This window comes from Paramormyrops kingsleyae, chromosome 2 (assembly GCF_048594095.1).
Source record: "Paramormyrops kingsleyae isolate MSU_618 chromosome 2, PKINGS_0.4, whole genome shotgun sequence".
In the NCBI taxonomy this organism is placed as follows: Eukaryota; Metazoa; Chordata; class Actinopteri; order Osteoglossiformes; family Mormyridae; genus Paramormyrops; species Paramormyrops kingsleyae.
In genome coordinates, this window is record NC_132798.1 from 16,970,772 (window position 1) to 16,990,570 (window position 19,799).

Sequence of the window (19,799 nt, forward strand, 5' to 3'; positions counted from 1 at the left end):
CAAACCGGGTAAGCCCGCCTCCTTCGGGCACACTCATTGGTTTATAGCAAAATCCATCAAATTTCACAAAAAAACGAGCGAGAACGAGAAACTTTCGCTTTTGCTTCTCAAGTGAGTCAAGTGGGTCTTTTTGCGCATGCGCGACAGAACATTCTGCGTGCTCATTAGCCAGATGTATGAAGAAAATGTACCCATGTGTTCGTTCGTTGTTTGTTGTTTGTCAAGTACTAGCTATTTATAGGAATTGATGTAAAAGGTTGCTGCTTTAAAAAATTATCTCAGATAAGCAGTTAAAAAGTGTGGCATGTCCCTAGCGCCTGATCTCAAGTATACCATATAGTTTATCTCAAAAAACAGCAAAATGGAATACGCAAAAACTAAAGAATTCAAATGTACTTGTGCAAATGGAAGATAAAGAATAATTTCATTTCAAGTACTTATTTCTGCCAGTACCAAGGCAGAAAGTCACTATATGCTGGCTGAGGTGCCCTATTCTGAAGCTTTCCCACCTAAGGTCCAGAGTGGCCTCTTGATAGCTAGTGGTTCCACAGGACCTATTATTAGCACTATTGGTAGCACCAAGTAGAACTGGCACACCTCTGTCTTCCACCAGACAGCAACCTGCCAATGATCTGCAGGGGCACTGCAATTCATGGAGAATCCTATTAATACTACAATCTACATAATTCCCTTTTCAGCAAGTCAGATACACTGCTTCTTACATGAATCTATTTGAAGGAGTGCTACTGTTATGTATTCATATCTGAAGAGTATGGCTGCAGCTTATTCAGTTTGTTGCTTAGCAAGCTGAAGACTAGACCAGGTTGCTGAAGATGGAGATTGGAGGTTTGGGGAAATAAGTTGTTTCGTTTCTGGATATTGATATTTTTTTTGTTTCAGATAAGTGTGCAACTGTCCAACTGAACATATTATTGCAACAATGTAATGTTCTGTTACACAGAAGCGCTATTAGCCAATAAAAGCTTTATTGTGAGTAACTGCCAGAGAATTCTAGCAATGGCATGGACAGGGGAAGCCATGAGTACACACATTGGACACAATCTGGGGAATTACAAACACACCACTACAGGGAAACACTACATTCAGCACTACATGAAAAGTGACACCTTTACATTCACTGATATAATTTCTACCTGTGAGGGTACAGTTACTTGTCACTGGGGGCTGCCATTTGTACGTACCTTGAGGAACAAACCTGTACCAGAGCTGTACCATTTTGTCTGACAGTGTATTTACACAATTTACAGTATGACACTATGCATACTGGCCTGTGAGTACATTAACCACCACCAAAGACCCATGGTGCCACATTATAAATGAATTGCAATTCTGATTGACACTGTAAAACTATTATAGATTACAGAATCTATTAAACCTGCATTCCCCATTAGTGTTATGCTTTTTTCCCTATAAACCTACATCACACATTTTGTTTCAAGATAAAATTGCACAAAATAGGAAAGGCTGCATCTTTGTGCAAATGGGGCTGGGGGGGGGGGGCATTTTGGATGTAATTTTGGTGAGAAGCATGAGACGGAGGGATCCATACAGACCAGACTTTAATATTTATGCGGTCACACTCTGAGACCATGTAAACCTGAAGAATGATGAAGATGTCCTGGTAAAATGGCCTTCTGTGTCTCATAAGTGTTTTCCCTAAATGTATTATGTACCAGAACACCCTAGGCCAGCTTTGTAGTGAATCTGTATATTTTGGACACTCAGAAGGAAGTCAACAAGCATCTCAGTAATCAAGTTTAGCTTCCCTATAAAAACTGCTGTTACTGATGTGGTGATGCACCCAGGTGAGCAGCTGGACATCCTGAGAAAATGTCACCTTGGGCCCCTGCTCGGATTGCCCACCTTGGGCCCCTGCTTGGATTGCCCACCTTGGGCCCCTTCTCAGATTGCCCACCTTGTGCCCCTGCTCGGATTGCCCACCTTGGGCCCCTGCTTGGATTGCCCACCTTGGGCCCCTTCTCAGATTGCCCACCTTGGGCCCCTGCTCAGATTGCTGACCTTGGGCCCCTTCTCAGATTGTGCACCTTGTGCCCCTGCTCGGATTGCCCACCTTGGGCCCCTGCTTGGATTGCCCACCTTGGGCCCCTTCTCAGATTGCCCACCTTGGGCCCCTGCTCAGATTGCCGACCTTGGGTCCCTTCTCAGATTGCGCACCCTGTGCCCCTGCTCGGATTGCCCACCTTGTGCCCCTGCTCGGATTGCCCACCTTGGGCCCCTTCTCAGATTGCCCACCTTGGGCCCCTGCTCAGATTGCCGACCTTGGGTCCCTTCTCAGATTGCGCACCCTGTGCCCCTGCTCGGATTGCCCACCTTGTGCCCCTGCTCGGATTGCCCACCTTGGGCCCCTTCTCAGATTGCCCACCTTGGGCCCCTTCTCAGATTGCCCACCTTGGGCCCCTGCTTGGATTGCCATTTTCAATCGCTCAGTTGGTATTCCCAAGGCAGGGTTGGGGCCCCTACAAATTGCTGGATCCCCTGAATCTGTCATGGTCTCCATGCCCCTCCGCTGCCCCTGGATGCACCTGTGAAACAAATGATGTTGCATTGCGAAAAGTTTGGCAAGTTATATTAATAGCTGAGTCCTCCGTCTGGGCAATTTTTTTTTTACATTTGATGTTCTCATTCCAAATTGCCTCATAGTTGCTCATAGATCTCCGGTACAGTATTTGGTGTCCAGTATGTGGGGCTAGAGGTGACATCCCTGTTATTTTAAGATGATGTTGTTCTTTTGGCTTTATTTGACCAGAACCTCCAGCAAATGCTAAATTAGGCTCATAGTTGACCTGGCAATCTACATTCCTGTCCTCACCTATGGTCATGGGCTGTAAATACTGACTGATAGAACAAGGCTGTGAGTACAAATAGGTCAAATAAGGTTTATTTGGAGGGTTTCTGCTTCTCATTTAGATAGAAATACAAATGCTAATCTGGCACTGGAACATATCCCAGGCCGTGCTGGAGGGATTATATTTCCCAACTGATTTGGGAGTGTCTGGGGGTGCAGAATGAGCTAGAGTCTATAGCTTTGGAAAGATTGATGTGGTCTGACCTGCTTAGCATTGAGACATCTTCATTTTCATAGTCCAAGCAAAACACGGTGTTATTAAACAGCCGACTTTAGAATAAACATATTGAATCCCCCCCGCATAATAATTTTAAAAAATGAATGATATAATTTCTTCCAGCAGGGGCCACTATTGATCTGCGGCAAATGTTAAAAAGTGCAATTTTATTGCTTTTGCACTAGGTGGTGCTATAGGTTTCCAAAATAATATACTCTCAAATTCTATAATAGGAAAAAAATCTGTTGTAAGTATCAGACCTCTAGCTTACGCTCTAATACATCTACTGGTTGTGTACTTTGCTTTTAACAGTAACAGAAATCTAGCACGATGTGTGAGTTGATGTTTTTTAGTCTTGCTGAAAACACAACGATGTAATTGTTAGATTAAAGTTGTCTGCATCAATAAAACGTATTCCTTATATATAAGAAAACAGATCCCATTTGTCGTCTGTGATGAGCAAATACTTAATTACATTTCTTTTTATAGAATAACTTCATGGTTATCCTTGACAACTAGGCGCTAGGACCGAAAGCTGTATGTAAGTCACGCTTTTAACGACACTGTTTTCTATTATGTTGCTAATTATATGGTGCTCTGAGTAACTTAAAATTAATTATAAGGTGCTCGACCAAGAGCGAGGCAGTGCTATTGAAACGGCTCAGTATTCACAGAACAGGCCACCTGCAACAGGATGAACTGAAAGATATAAATTCGGTTTTTGTGAGAAGATTAAAAACCTTCATCCAGTTCTGGGGACATTTCCTGAAATCGAGAGAGCTGCTCCTTCGTAAGTACATAAAATGTGTTCTGGAAATATACAGATATTTTATTATAACAATAAATGTAAATAGAAGAATGTATTTATTTTAAACATTTCAACTTGGCACAACGAATTAACGAGAACAGTGAGAAACAATGCGTTCAAATCAGTTATATTTGGAATATTTACAATCCTGCCATTTCTATTTATTAAACGAACGTTCATCAGTTCAGTTTGACTAATGCAGTACCTAATGCTGCATTCAAGATTTCTTGTTTCTGGTAGTTATTAAGCATTAGTTATTTTAATTAAAAAATGTCTACATCTATGTTGCTTTTAGCATTCATTTTCTCTTCGCAGTATTTGAAACGGTAACTATGAAGCTTCTTTGCTAATTTGATTTAATAATACGTTTAATAATTAGTTCATAATTTCACCTTAAGACGAGACTGTCCGGTATTTCGCCTGCTTTTATATGACAGCAAAACTTACTTTTAAATAAATATCTAAACAAACTTTTAATGTAAAAAAACTTTTAATTATAAAACACAAACAGAACCATAATAATGTTTGTAAAGCAATTTCGACCAAAGTGACGTTTGGTTAGTTATTTGATTGAGGTAAACAGAAAGCGTCTCCCCTCCCTGCCGCTGATATGTTTCAATATAAAATAAGATAGTGTAAACAAAAGTATTTTGGCTGTAAAAACAGTAAATAGCATGAAAAATGAATTTACACGGATAAATGCAGTTCATTTATGATTTGTAATATTTTTGTGTTAGCCAATGAAATGATGAGAAGAATTTATATTTTTTGTTGGCTTAATTTGTTTTAATTTGTATTTAGCTTCCAAGAGCGACAAATATTGTTTTATTGTATTTTTGTTACGTGTGTGTTATTTAGTAGTGTGTTTAAATGTTTAGTGTGCCTATATGTTGTTTTAGTACTAAACACGTCTAAACGTCAAATATCCATATTTTCAAACTGCGTACTGCACTTGCGATTCACGTTTAATGTGGTAAAATTATTTAGAGATAATTATACCTGCAAAAAAGGATTCATCTGGAGCCGACAGGAGGGAAAACATCTTCGGATGAATAATTAAAAATGGGACATATATATATTCATTTTGTGAGAATAGAACGATAATGTGGTTAGAGAAATACTGAACTAATTATATCATTTAATGCATATGCCATGATTCCTATATGCGGCTTCGGCATCCCATGGCGTACTGTATGTTGTGACAAGTAAGACTCAACGTAACAGTTTGGTTATAAGTATTTGTTTGTTTATTTATTTATTGTTTGTTTGTTTGTCTGGCGACCAAGGGAAAGATGCATCCCTACTGTGTTGCACTGGCTACAAGAAATTACCTTTTGTATAACGGTATCCACAATTTCCCCTGAAAGGTGCGCTATTGTATTTTTTTTTTGCCTGTGTGCTACGATAGGCCAATGTATAACACACCACACTTTATTTTTTCCAAAACAATTGCGAAAGGCCCTCAGAAAGGATTTAACAATAGTGAAAGTATTACGAAAAATCGGATTGAGGAGATTTGGGCATCTGTTAAAAGCAGCCAATAGATTTTACATTAGTAATATTGAATTTAGGAGGACAGCGGCAGATCGAGTAAGGATTAAGCACAATTTATAATCTGATCAGAGGAAAATCCGATGCTCGAAAGCTGCCCGCAGTACTGTGACGATCGACGATTCTTCAACTGCGTCCGTAAATCTAAAAATTCAAGTTCCCGTTACAGTGTAAAATTAGAAAATGCAATGCATTATAGATGCACAGTATATTCTGTCATCGGTGTTTTTGGTGCCGGACCCAATTAACACGTTATCGTTTTCAGCAATCTGCAGCATTCAGACATGTTCATTAATCTTTAAACCGCGCAACATTTAATTCCTCTTTAAATTCCTCTTCTGAGCCGCCGGTTCCTCATAGAAAATCTTTTAAGCACAGCATGCATAGTATGCGATCCTAATTTCTGAACGTCACGATAAACCGTGACGATAGGTAAAAGGCAAGAAAATAAATAGGAAAGATTAACATTATGCCACATTTTCACAAGCATGCTCATTGTTTTCTATGGCTGTACTTACTAGTGTTAGTTTGCTGATGCTCCCAGTGGGTAGTACAATGAAACAGAGCGGGAAGCGTAATGCCTTTCAGGTATCAGGATGGTCTCCTTTTAATCAAAGAAATATCGAATAATCTTGTCTTAATGTACCTGTCGATTTGCTTACTACCATGGGGTCTCAAGAAGCATATAGTCGATTCGTTGGGGCAACCGGATTGGCTTTGATTTTGAGTGATTCCCTGACATTTTATATAAAACGTTCAATTATATGCCTATCTATATAGGATAAAAGATTATTCACGTTAAGTATGTCGGGCACATGACCCAAAACAAAGGTTTGAGTTTTCATATCAATCGATTATTCATATCAATCGATTAAACGCTCGCAGATTAATAACTCGGATAAATGAAGTCATTGGGAGAATAATCGTTTCGGAGTACGAACATGAGATCTGTATGTTGGTTTTCAGTGAGAACAATATGATCAATGCAAAGAAAGCGATGGATTTTGTGTTTTGGCAGAGTGTTTGCCTGCAGCCAGTAGCAAAGAGATAATTCTGGCCTATTTGGGAGGCGCAGTGTTACGCAGTGTTACACGAAGCGGCCACGCAGGGTCACCCCGCTCCGACACTCGCTTTGTTCTCATTAGAGTGTGACATTTAATGCACAGTATGCAACCATAATAATATGCTGGTAAAAGCCTGCACAGTAAAAAGATGTGAGTGTTAACAGTTTTAAGAAAATTAAAACGTCTTAAACGCCTTATTTAGAACGGCCAAAGACAGCATTTTGCTATGCTATTGCGCATAGGTTGATTAATTTTTGTTATTAGGAATAGTTACTAGAAAATCTGAGTTAGAAAGTATAGTAGTGTTTTTACTTAGTATGAATTTCATTAGCATTTTATGCTAAATGACGTACGTAAGCCTGCGTTGCAAATGTATGATTTACCTCTTACGCGTCTTTTAAAAATCTTAAAATTATTTTGCGCTTTTTTTTAACAACATCAGAGAACTTTAAGACTAGTAATCTGTGCGTGTCCATAACCATTTGAAACACAGTTAGAATGAAGGATGTCTAACTGTATTTGGTTGTCTAAACGTTATTTTCAAAAATTAGTTTTTAGTGATGATGAATTTTACTTATACACACGAATATTATACTAATGTTAAACCATAGGCCTACAACACTCAAAAACGGCCTACAACACTCAAAACAATGGTCCCTTTCCCGTGTTTGAGATATAATCATGAGATGCACGAATGCACAGTTAAACAGTCAAATTAAATGAATGTCAAAATGTCACATCTTCCCTAAGACACAACGAAATGCAGAATAATTATAGTAATTAGTCCAGCTGTAAAACTTTCCCTATTTCAGCAGTTGTGTCCTTTGTATTGTTTTTACAGCTAGCTGCCTTTTTAAAATATCTGGTATAATTCAGGGCTTTAAGTCGTACCCCTAAATGTTGAATTTTAAAATTCCGATTGTGTAGGTCTGTAGCATTTTCCATTTTTCATAGCACATAATATATTCAAAGTTTTTAAATCAACAAAAACAATGCATTCAGAAAAAAATGTCAGTTTAAATAAATGTGTGTTTTATAGAACAAAATCATCTTTTGTACATGTTCAATGAGAGTGGCCATATCTATTTTAGCTTCCTGCTTGGCCTTTCATAACTTACAAACAGGTTTATTTTGCTATGCTAATGCTAATATAAAAGATAGACTCTTTAAAAATGTAAATGTAGATATTAAGCTTCCTGGTCAGACTTTTATATGATTCGTTTTATAGAGTAGCGCTCAGCTTTTACACTATAAAGATTAACAGTGTTTATTTATTGTACCCACCAAATGATTTTTAAACATGTCATATTATATTAACAACCACGTATGTCTTCAAATGGTTCTATTAATTCTTGCTCTGACCGTCTCAGTCATGCGTGATGGTTACAGTAGACACTGTTAATGTGAGACGTACGCCTTAATGCAGTCAGGACAAGCCTCCACCTCAACCATTAATTGAGCGATGTTAGCAAACTTAGGAGGAGCTGTGCTGGCGTACTGAATGCTTTGAATAACAATAACATCTCGATTGACATTAGAGACATTATGTTCATGGGGAACGTGGTTTGAGAAATGTGCAGAAGGTACCTTTCAGCCACTGAGCAATAAGACTACAGTCTGAGAGCTTGTGTCTGTGTTGTTATTCTCAAGAGGGTGAAGATGCTGTCGGAGATAAACACCATTATCGTACTTCTAGCAACTATGTAGCCCATATATATATATATATATATATATATATATATATATATGTGTGTGTGTGTGTGTGTGTGTGTATGTTGTTTTACCATATATCATTTGTTATATAAAATCTATAAACAGGGAGCCTTCCAGTGCAGCGTTGTAAATAGCCAGATGCAGAAAAACCATAAAGTTCAAACTTGTTTCAGATGTTTCAAACTATTGCTATTAGGAAAAACAGATATTGATGATAAGTATGGTGATAAGTTCCCAGTTTTTTGTGCAAAACTGGAGTTGCTGGGATATGGGACATCAATGAGATTAATATGTAAGTGGAATAACGCATTAGATCATCTGTAGATTTTATATGTATCTCCGTCTACTAAGCATCCCATTCAGGGTGGGGGGGGCCATGGACCCTGTCCCAGGCAGTGCAGCCCTGGGGATGCCTGTCCATCACGGGGCACCCGCATGCATAATACAGACAATTTAGAAATGACACTTAGCCTAAATGCATGTCTTTGGACTGTAGGAGGAAACTGCATTACCAAGAGGTATGACTTTTATTCAAAACTTCATTGACTTTTTTGCTATAATACATACGTAATATCACTGTAAATATATTTCACTGCTGCATATCCTGGCTTGCATGTCTTTTGGCACAGCTCACATACATTCCATTGGCAGTTGCACATTTCTGCAGATGAAATACTGTTGTATTGTCATACCATAGTTCCAATAAGTGAAATTCAGAAAATTATCTCAATGGTCATTAAACTAGCTTCTAGCTTCAAGGTACCGCAAGTATATATAAAAAGCGGTGCATAAGTAGATTTTGTCATCTAGGAGATCTAAAATGCTCCTGCACAAGCTTTTTGACTTGGTCTTTCTCTAAGTGGTGGTAGGTGCATCCCCCTTCATCCTGCATCACCACCTTCCTTATGGATCTGTTGGGGGTGTTAAATAACAGCTGTCTGACTGGACTGTGCAACCCAGAGATGCAGCCATCTTCTGCTCTGCACATGGTGGAGGGGGAAGGGAGGAACTGTGGATGGCCAAATGTAACACAGACCTGGGAACCCCTGACCCTGGATTCAAATCTAAATTTGCTCTTGCTAAAAACAGCCAAAATGGGAATAAATAACACAATTCGGCATATAGCATAAAGCGTGTAGCTGCAGCCAGAGATGCCATGTGAGCCCAGGGTATTTCAAGCTCATTCTGGGGCGCTGTTTTTCCAATGCTAATGTAAACAACCATTCATGGAAATCCACTTCAGATCATTGGCCTACGCTGATGAAATGACACTGTGGTGGATCTGAAGTAAGCCGGAGAAAGAAACACAGGAGCATTTTTACCAACCAATGCAGATCCACTGTAATAAATGAAGGCCTGTCTGACAGCAGGTTAAGGGTGAGAGGAACCCAATGAGGCAGATAATTTCCATGGCAACCAAAATAAACTTCTTACGCTAAGCCAGGTTACACCTCTGTTCTCCCCTTGCTTCATCTGTGGTATGTAAAAGCAGAAATGATTCAGGCATAAGTCGCAGAAAGGAAGGCACTTTTCAGTTCCTGTATTTTTCAGTCTTTGGTGGATCATGGGAAATTTCTGCAGCTGAATAACTAGACATTTTCAAGAGAGAGTTACTGTTATTTTAACAACTTTTAAACATTAGGTGTGATGCTTTGCAAATGGTGCTCTTATGCAATGGAAGTATAAAGATTATTTGTCCTGGATAAGGGGTGGGATGATGAATGTGTGGATGGATTGATGGATGGATTAAATTCAATTGAAAGCCTTGGTCCCAGGCTGTTTAAATTGCATAAAATAAATAGCAAAAATATTTCTAATTGCTAGTAGGTATAATAGCAGAAAAACATTAGTTCAGTCAATGCAAGGTCATGGAGTATTTTGGCCCCTTAGTTGCCAGTGTTTATGTTCCCGTTTATAACTCTCGTTATAATAGCCTCGTTCACGTGACACGTGCAGAGCACTTTAGTATCTGCTTTGGCTGCGCGGCGCTCGTTGACATCACGTTCACATGGCTGTCAGTTCACTATGCTGCGGTGCTCACGTTACAGGCACTTGAAGTCGTTCAATCAGTTTCACGAAACGAATGGTTTCATGAACCACAAGCACTGCATTCTCAGAACGAATGAAATTTATTGTCATAAGAACCTATTCTTCCCCTATTATGTTAATATGTTAAGAAACTGGAATTTTGTTACTTTGCGGTTGTACCTTTGCCAGATAGCCCTGTTTTGTGCAATATTAGAATTATTAACTCATGCTCAGTCATATGCAAAGATACGGCAATAAAGTGTGATACGTTAATTGAACAAATCAGTATATTTAAAATATAGTAGAAAAGATAAGAGCCGTTTTCATAGATTTTCCCCCGTCCAAATTAAATAGGCGAAAAGGGACAAACAGGTCCCCCCCAATGAACTGGGCACAGGGAACTGTGAACCAAAACATGCATGTTGCACTTTCCATATGAGAATTAATATTTGCTTGGTTATGCAAGAAATAAATACCCTTTGAAAACAATGCAGAGGGTTTCATTTTGGTCTGCTTTAAAAATGTATTTTGAACTGCTGAAAAGAATCAATACATAGAGTAGTGGATTTCAGAGATAATGCGGGAAACAAAAATACAACAAAGCCCTATCAATCAATTACTGCACACTTCTGCCAAAGATATTAGTTTTCTTGTCAAATTGTGAAAATGTACTTTACCATATTTCTAAAGGACTTGGACATTGATATCTATTCTTCATCTCAAATGTAAAAATTTGAGATGAATGATAACAGAATTCTATTGAGAAGTAATGCATTGAGGTAGTAGGCTTATGCATTCTACTCATTATATTAGCTACCACTTGTGTCCCACAGTGTAAACTCCTATTGGACAAAACAATAAATTATTTAGAGTATGTCGTCCCCATGATATACGACAACTTTTCCGAAAGCCAACCTAAATCTGAAAAATAATATTTCTAAATTGCGTTAGGGAAATAAATGTTGTCTAGCTAAGCAATTTCGTTTTTTTACGGCGTTTTGCCTTAAGTGTAATGGAATCCATCAGTTATTGGGATAAGATATTATCAGTGAAATAAATGTAGTTTCGGGTATTTTTTCGGAAGCGTACCGCTCAGCTAGTCAGCAGTACATTGCCCGAGGGAGCCGACATTCACGTCGTCAATCGGCAGGCCAAACCGCCCATTCCGCCACGGGCCGGTCAGTCTCCAGCGCCGGAGCGACTGCGAGGGGGGGCGGACAGACCTGCCGGGCTCGGGCTTCCTGCAGTAGGCGGCGTTGGATTTTGCTTTCTTTCTGATGTTAGTTTTTTTCAACGCTTACTATACATTACGACAAAACGTAACTTTCAGATCACGCCATGTAGAAGTGAATCGTGCTACCTACGTCTATGCAAATGAAATCGTTTTGACGAGTCGTTATACGTACTAAAGTGAGCCGAGACCCACACTACGGTGTGTGGGGTTTACTGTTATTCAAAGCCCATTTTCGGCCGACATAAAGCTTTTAAACGTGCCGAGAAAACTGCATTGTCACGCCACTCCAGGCCTGTCAGCAATGAAATGTGTGCATCGTGTTATTTATATCATGAACAGGCCTCGAAATTAAATAATGGTTATTTAAATTTTATAATAATTACGAGTTAATTGTTTGCTCAGCTGTTTGCTCTTTCATTCATGAGAACTAGTTTGGAGCTTCTGACTTCAGCTGTGCATCTGCCTGTATTGTTTGTGGGTGCGTGTGCACCACTCAGCTCCCAGCATGCTCAGCGCCACTGAAGCTCAACACGTATCACTGGGGGGGGTTTGGTGCCCAGAGGTGAGCAGATGCACCCTGAACATATATACCTGGATCATCTTGTGTTCCTATATACACACACTGGGCATCTGTGATAATGATTACATTTGTCAATAAAAATCAAGTTGATATTGGTCAAGTTAATGCCAGCTATTTACAAATTTGAAAATAAAATCATAGGAAAGCTACATGAGACTTTAGAAATAAGCCACACTGAAATCTCCCAGTGTTCTTGTACTGTTCCATAGCCATCGTCACATGGTCGTTGTGAACTGACTGATTGTGTGTGTTGTTGCCACTGATGAACCCCCCACCCCGACTTGAAGTGCAGTGCTGTGGCTCGGGGCGTGGCTTGGGGAGGGGGTGGGGGACACGGCAAGCATCCCGGTACCGGGATGAGAAACACCAGTTACTCAGCATCTCTCCAGTACGGCTACTGCCTGAAACATTAATGACAACACAGGAAGGGGAGCCTGAAGGCTGTGTAGCTGTGACAGCGATTCTGACGCTCAATGGGGGGGGGGGCATAAAGCCACTTATGTTACATAATTAAATGCTTATATACATTTTATTATTTTATTTATTTATACACATACATACATACATGTATACTGTACATACACATGTATACATACACACATGCATACACACACACACACACACAAACACACAGTGTTTTGTGAATAAATAGATTTATCACCTGACTTCTGAGTTTTTCAGCATCTGAGGATATCATCTGTCTACAGCACAGCCTCACTTGCTGTCTCTGGTCCTGGCACTGTTGGTCTATGCCACATCAGCACAAAGCACGCGAAGGCACACCTTTGTGTGTGTGTGTGTGTCGGGGGGGGGTTGTGTTTGCTCTGTAACAGAAATTTATTTTGGCCTTTAGCACTGGTGTCTCTCCCAGGGTTAAATTGAAGCCTGACACAGTGCCAGTTTTGGATGCGGTTCTATCCTCGGCTGACAGATATTTGGGTTTTGTGTGTAAGGAGTACAATCCAGCATACAGTATGATGAGAAACTGATTCATCAGTGGAATTCAGGTGAGATAAGGGGAGATTTTTTTTTGAGCTTGAAGAGTATAGCATTCATTCAGAATCTAAGGGAGCAGGAATTTTATTTAAAAGCAGGCAGATGTGGCAGGTGCCGTAGCCCTCGGCTACTCGAAGCAGCCTTGTCACGTCTCCCCATCGGCCCTGAGACATCAAACCTTGGGCAGCAGGACAATAATGAAGAATGAAATAAATAAATCATGTGAATAATGGAAATGCAGCTTTGGGTGGCTACTCGTTTTGATGTTCCGACGTGAACCAGAGATGGAGGAACCTCCTTGAAGACCAGACCCCACGTGTGACTGAGGATAAAAGAACTCGGATAAAAGTCAGCGAAATGACTTTGGCTCATCAAAGACCATTTCAGTTCCTGCACGCCACTCCATGCCTCATTGAAACAAAAAATATTTGTTGTGGGAAAGATCACTCACTTTAAATAATTAACCTTGGGGTTTTCCTCTTGGGGGGGGGGGGGGAGCTCGCTCACTGCCTGAAAGGGCTCTTAAATCAATCTTGCTTATTCATTTAAAATGCAGCATTTGTTTTGCCTGTGCGGGACACTTTGTGTTGGCCGTTTAAAAATGCACAAGGAAAAGTGCATAATAACAGGAAGGAACTAAATTTTAATCAAATTAGAATAGCACTTCAAAGGGTGTCCTGCTTTTCTGGACTGGTTTGCCTTTATGGATGGAAAGAGGCTATAAAATAAATGATTTGGCAGAACAAATGTTTCAGCTACTTGCCAAATATAAAATAAAACGCCCCCTGAGGTATGTATAAAGTTTAGCTGTGAAGAAATATTTATTTGGAAACCTGAATTAGATATATTTTCAAGCACATTTTGTACCAACATAGTCAACAATAGCCCTTCCTGATCAGGTTGGAAGGTCCCTTATAAAACAAGAGGATGTGAGAACATAAACAATGAAAAAGCTACACGTGCAGCTTGGCAGTGGCTTGCTCTGAAGACTAACGAAAAGATTCCTGAATGTTCATTGGACAGAAAGGCCATATGGGTGATCATAAGTTCTAGAATGAAGATCTGGCTTGCACCCGGTCCATTCATTTCAGTAATTGGTTGGCTATGCGCATCAGCTATTGTGCCAATTCAATGCAAATACAGGAAAATCATAATTTTAACTTGAAAGGCTTTTAAATCAGTATCAGCATTGTACTCATTGTACAGAGAGTGCTGGAAGAGAGAGGCTGACTGCGGTTTACCTTTGAAATGATTGATCACTTGTGAGCTGGCGTTAATTCCAGGGACACGTCAGGAGCCTGACCAGCAGGACCAACATGAGCTGCATCACCGATTTGTTTGCTTCTGCTTTCCAGTCATTTTGCTCTGACATGACTGTTGGTTTTTAGTTTACCCTGATATCGTGCTTAGATCATGGAGCAGTTTAATGAAGTGCATTTGATGGGCGTCATAATCTGCTTTAACTATTAAAAAACTTTTATATGACAGGACAAATAAAGAGTGGATTATGTTCCTTCCAGAATTTTGCAACTTCATGTTCCCTGTTTTTATTTTTTTCAAATGTTTGCAAGATTTTCAATTTGTGTATTTGATTAAGTATTTGTCATTCAATTATGCTATTGCAGATGTTTAAAAAATTATACAATAGTCACATTTGGATTTTGTATCATATGGCTTTTTGGTTCAACAAAATATATGTGACTTAGGTGTCTTAAAGAATAAATTAGATGAAAATTAGATTTATGTGTTTAAAATGTTTTATATTGTTTTAAAACAATATAAAGGTTATATCACTTAAATTTTTCTTAGTCTGCCAAAATAATGTGTTTATGTGTTTAAGTGTATTACTATAATGATACAATTATAACGGAGAATTTCATTTCTCATTAACCTATTTTATAATGAATGTGTGTATGTGTATATATATACAGTATATGAGTGTGTTTGTGTGTAAACTGTGTTTAAAATGGTCACAGGTTTATTATTATGTATAAAAACTCTACAAATGATACTGTCAATTCCTTCACTAAGCTACCATACTCACGTCTTCTAAAAGCGGCACCTTCTGAGCTGACTGGAACTCGCCGCTTTGCACAGGAATCTGCAGGTGATTTTATTGATTTTTGTTTTCCTTGCAGAGCCGATTACATAAACATACTTGTCGGCTGTGTCCGGCAAGCCCATTAAAGGACGCTTTTAGACCGTCCCATTAATAACGTTAAGTGTACCACCAGCAAGGCGTTGATTTACGTGAAAAGGCAGCAACGTTTCTTGTCAAAATACCAGGGAATAAGAAACGATAATTAGCTTGGTTCGGGGACTGAATTATGAATTAATTGCCTCCCCTGAAAAAACAGTCGACGTATTTCTGATGGCTTCCCTAAAAGGGTGAGAAAAAGGTCACTTTTTGCCCAGTATCTGCTAAGTTTTTTAATCAATATTTATACATTTTCCCGCTGCGCTAACAACAGTTGTGCTCATTTGTCCTCGGGTAACCATAACAACTGTCAAAGGGACTCTAAGGTGAGGGTACTGACCTGTCTATATTTCTTTGACCTCCGAGGCAAATAATGACCATAAAGTACCAGATGTAAACAAGTCCATAAAAACGCTTGACAGAAGAGCTTTTAAATCTAAAATTTACTCAACTGGGCAGCCCCACCCCTCCTTGGCAGTTACCCTTCTTTGCACCCTACTCTACCTCGCCCATTTTTATTATCGGGATACAGAAATTATTTTCCTGTGCTGTGTTGTGTAAAGTGCAGCGCTTAAGGTTTCTGTTTCAGGTCGATTTGTTTTCCTCGTCCGCAGGTCACCCTTCGCTTCACGGCGTTCGCCATGCGTCCGGCCTGGAAACGCCGGAATGTGTTGCACGGTTCCTGGGAGCCTCTGCTCAGGATATCGCTGATGGGGTGTGAGGGCAGGGATTCAGTATCAGCCCATCTGTCTTCGTGCCAGAAGAGTTTACAAGTCGATTGTACCTCGGTTGATAAAAAAAAAAAGAAATCCTCCAGACAAGATTTAGTGGGGGGCGCCCTTTCCTCCCGTCGCCCCCCTTCTGCCGGGAGGATCAGTCAGCGTGTGCTATTTTTTTTTTTTTAATCTCCCAGGAAAGTGCCTTCTGTCTCATGTTATAACAAGATGTGACATCCAGTCCGCTTTAATCAGTGTTTAGAGTAGCGGTGTGGGTGAGGGCTAGGTGGCTAAGCTTTTAGCTCCCGGAGTCAAAGACCCACATCTTCAACAGGAGGGACATGGAGGGGAAGCGGCGCTTCACTGTCAGTGTTATATGTATATAAACATGTAGGGCTTTGGGGGGGGGGGGGGGGGGGGTAAAAGAAGTTTCATTTCACCACAGGGGAAACAACATTTCTTAAAGCTGGATTTAGAACAAATCCCCAAGCTGAAGGAGCAGACTGGGACGGTCTGGGTCGGACTGGCCGGTCCCCGCTGGCCCTAATGTAAACCACAGGACATCCCTCCAGCCTGCCACTCTCTGCTAAATGCACCGCTCCCATATTAATATTGTAAAAGGCCATTACGTGCCCGTAAAAACCTCAGAAGACAGATACGTCAATTTGCAAGGTCTTCGCCTTCGGGAAGCAGAAGCGGGGATAATTCGCCATTAAAAGGATTGGTTCATTATTCGCGCTTCCCAGGAGCGCATAAAGGGGGAGGCCGTCTCACTTAAGCAGCAAATCCTCGCTCCCCAGTGAAAGGTGCTCCAGCAGCATGAGTTTTATTATCCAGCTGGAGTTTGCCGCTGAGATGTTTGTCGGGGTATTAAACCCGCCGTCGCCACGCGTGGCAATCCGTCAGCACCACGGAAAACTTCCTGGCCGAACGGCAGCGTGTAAATCAATTAGGGCCCTGACTTTTATTGGGAGGAGTATTACTGGGTGTTGATGCATATTTCATACCCACAGCCAGACAAAATGCACATTATAAATTACTAGCTCTGCTATTTGCTAAGAAACAAAAGAAAAATTATTGTTTGATTGTTGCCCAGTAACTACTATTGTTAACGATCAGTATTTAAAAGTATTTATTCTTTTCCTCAGAAATAAAACAAACTCACCATTGTGAAATGTTTTTAAAAACTTACACAAAAATTGTTCTGATTAATGATTTTTTTGTTACATATGTGAAATGAGCATGAATTTGGACTAAAGCTGAGAATTTATGCCGAATTTTGAAACTTTGCAACAATCAGACTCCATTGTGGTATTTATTTATACCTTTTCTAGTGTTCTGCATTTAAACTAAATTTACTTTCACTTCATGAATGGATTAGATGTTTGTTAAATGTAACGCTGATTTTACCCAAATGTTTCATCAACAAAAGAACATTGACAATGCTGGTTTTATTGAACTTTATAATTGTATAAATCATTAACCCCATGCACTTCCCACATTTCATGAGTTGAGGATTTATTTCTATGAAGATGGTTTAACTACTATCTTTACATATAAATGGTGAAAATGGCTATAAATACAATATAATTGTGAAACTAGTGTTGTCTTTCTGCTGTAATCTATCATATATACCTTGTAGAAAAGAACCTTTACATCATTTATTTTTAAATTTGAAAACAAGGTGAGCAAATAAACATACTAGAATTTCCATCCATCCATCCATCCATCCATCAATCCATCCATCCATCCATCCATCCATCCATCTATCCAGCCATCCATTTCACATAATTTCACGAGTGAGCTTAAAAAATAAAGCAGGTCTTACTCCGGTCCATGTCAAGCAAACAGACCATCATGTAAAATAGATTCACTATACTATACATACTACAGAAATCTCACAATGTAACTGGACAAAAACACCTCATGATAGCCGGTCTGGAATCGGCGGCTTTGCCATGAAACAGAAGTATGTGGCCTAAGGTACACAGCTTCCCCTTCACACCATCTTTTTTTTTAAAATCATGTCACCAGATGGTTCCATTGAGGGGTGGGGGGGTCACTTAGCTGTTAGCTTGTTTCTATTTGCTTTCAGCCCAGAGACGGGGGCTGTATTAGTCTAATGGTTATAAAACACCTGCTTTGTAAATAAAACAAACAAAACATTCTGAAAGACTGAAAGCAGAATACCTACGTGATCAGGTTAAAGGGCCACCTCTCTGCCGTGTTCCTGGGCGTCCAGGAAGTACCAGCAGATGTCTGGAGCATAGAAAAGGACTTGATCTCATCGCTGTGAAAGGGGGCCACACAATCAGTCGCAGCTTATAATAGGATGTTTGTTAAATCAGACAGAAAAAGCCATTCACTGGGGAAGGATGCTTACCATCTAGTGGTTATACCCATCTTGGGTTTCCGGTGGCCCCCTGTGTGGGGAGGCAGCCTGTGTCAGACACTGTGTGCTACTTGCAGATCTGTCGGCTGCATGAACAGAGTATGTTGGGGTGCATGACACACTGGGCTGTATGAAACACTGACCTGCGTGACACCATGAGCTGCGTGACGCACTGGGCAGTGTGACACTTTGGGGTGCATGACACCCTGGGCTGCACAACGTTACATGCTGTGTGACAGTCTGCACTGTGTTACATGGGGGGGCTGCATGACATTATGAGCTGTGTGACACTCTGGGCTGCATGACACACTGGCCTATGGGACGCTCTGGGCTGCATGACACGCCGGGCTATGTGACGCACTGGGCTGCATGACACCTTGGGCTATGTGATGCACTGGGCTGCATGACACTGCATATTCCACGCTATCCCATAACATTCTGAGGACAGTTTGGGACACTTGGTATTGCAGATCCAACCGTAAAAATAAAGAAAATATCTGCAGTGCACAGTGCTGGTGTGGATGTTGTGAACGAATTTGCAGGTGTCACATTTGTGCAGAAATGTGAAAAAGTTCCCCTGACCTACCCCTTTGTACCAGCAGACACAGAGAGTGGGGCATGCCTGTTTCCTGTCAGCAGGAACTCCCAGTAATCCTATTTCATGCCCTCCCAGCACCACAGACCAGATTTGGCAAATAAATATACTTTGGTAAGAGCACGACTGACAGTCTTTTCTGCATCCGCCATATCCGTGCATGGGATGGCGCAGGTCATTGGCCTCGCATTCGTATCTCCTGTATCTCCTGTATCTGCTGGCCACGCAGGTGAAAATAAACACAAACAATTCATCCAAAAGCCACTGCTTTACCCTAAAGCTGACTCCGTCATCTGCTCACGGGCCTTTAAAGACTTGTGCAGTGTCATTATTTGCCATATATGCGAAAATATACACCAAAATATAAATACAAGCTGTGTAAATGAATAACGAATAGTTTCAACATTAATTAGCCTGTCAGGAAAAGTAATTGACACTATAGCCAGGGATTAATTCACTTTCAGGACTTTTGTTAATTGCAGGTATTAATAATGTGAATGTATCCCATCAGCTAATAACAGGGGACACAAATGAAAAGCAAAGCGGCGTATAAATGTTATTTGTTGTTATATTTTGGATTGAATAATTCACACTTGACCTGTACTTCATGCTGGCAACAACATTTATGTATCATTTACACAATTATATTAATTTTTTTAAACTCCTTTGTATGTAATGTGCTGTGTTTTGATATTTTTGTGTGGCTAATAAATGCTGTTGCCAAATGGTAATTAGTTTTTGATCTTATTCATGATAATTTGAGTGACTCTCTGTGTTGGGCAACACTTATATACTTAAACTGGCAGGATTTAATCGCATTC

General features: G+C 40.2%; 1 long non-coding RNA gene across 1 annotated transcript; it reads left to right on the forward strand.

Moving 5' to 3' along the window:
• Positions 1-3,376: 3,376 nt before the first annotated feature.
• Positions 3,377-16,373, forward strand: LOC111855114 (uncharacterized). Its single transcript, XR_002840812.1, has 4 exons — positions 3,377-3,438; positions 3,594-3,894; positions 15,110-15,185; positions 15,890-16,373. It is a non-coding gene; the product is annotated as an uncharacterized lncRNA (long non-coding RNA).
• Positions 16,374-19,799: the final 3,426 nt, after the last annotated feature.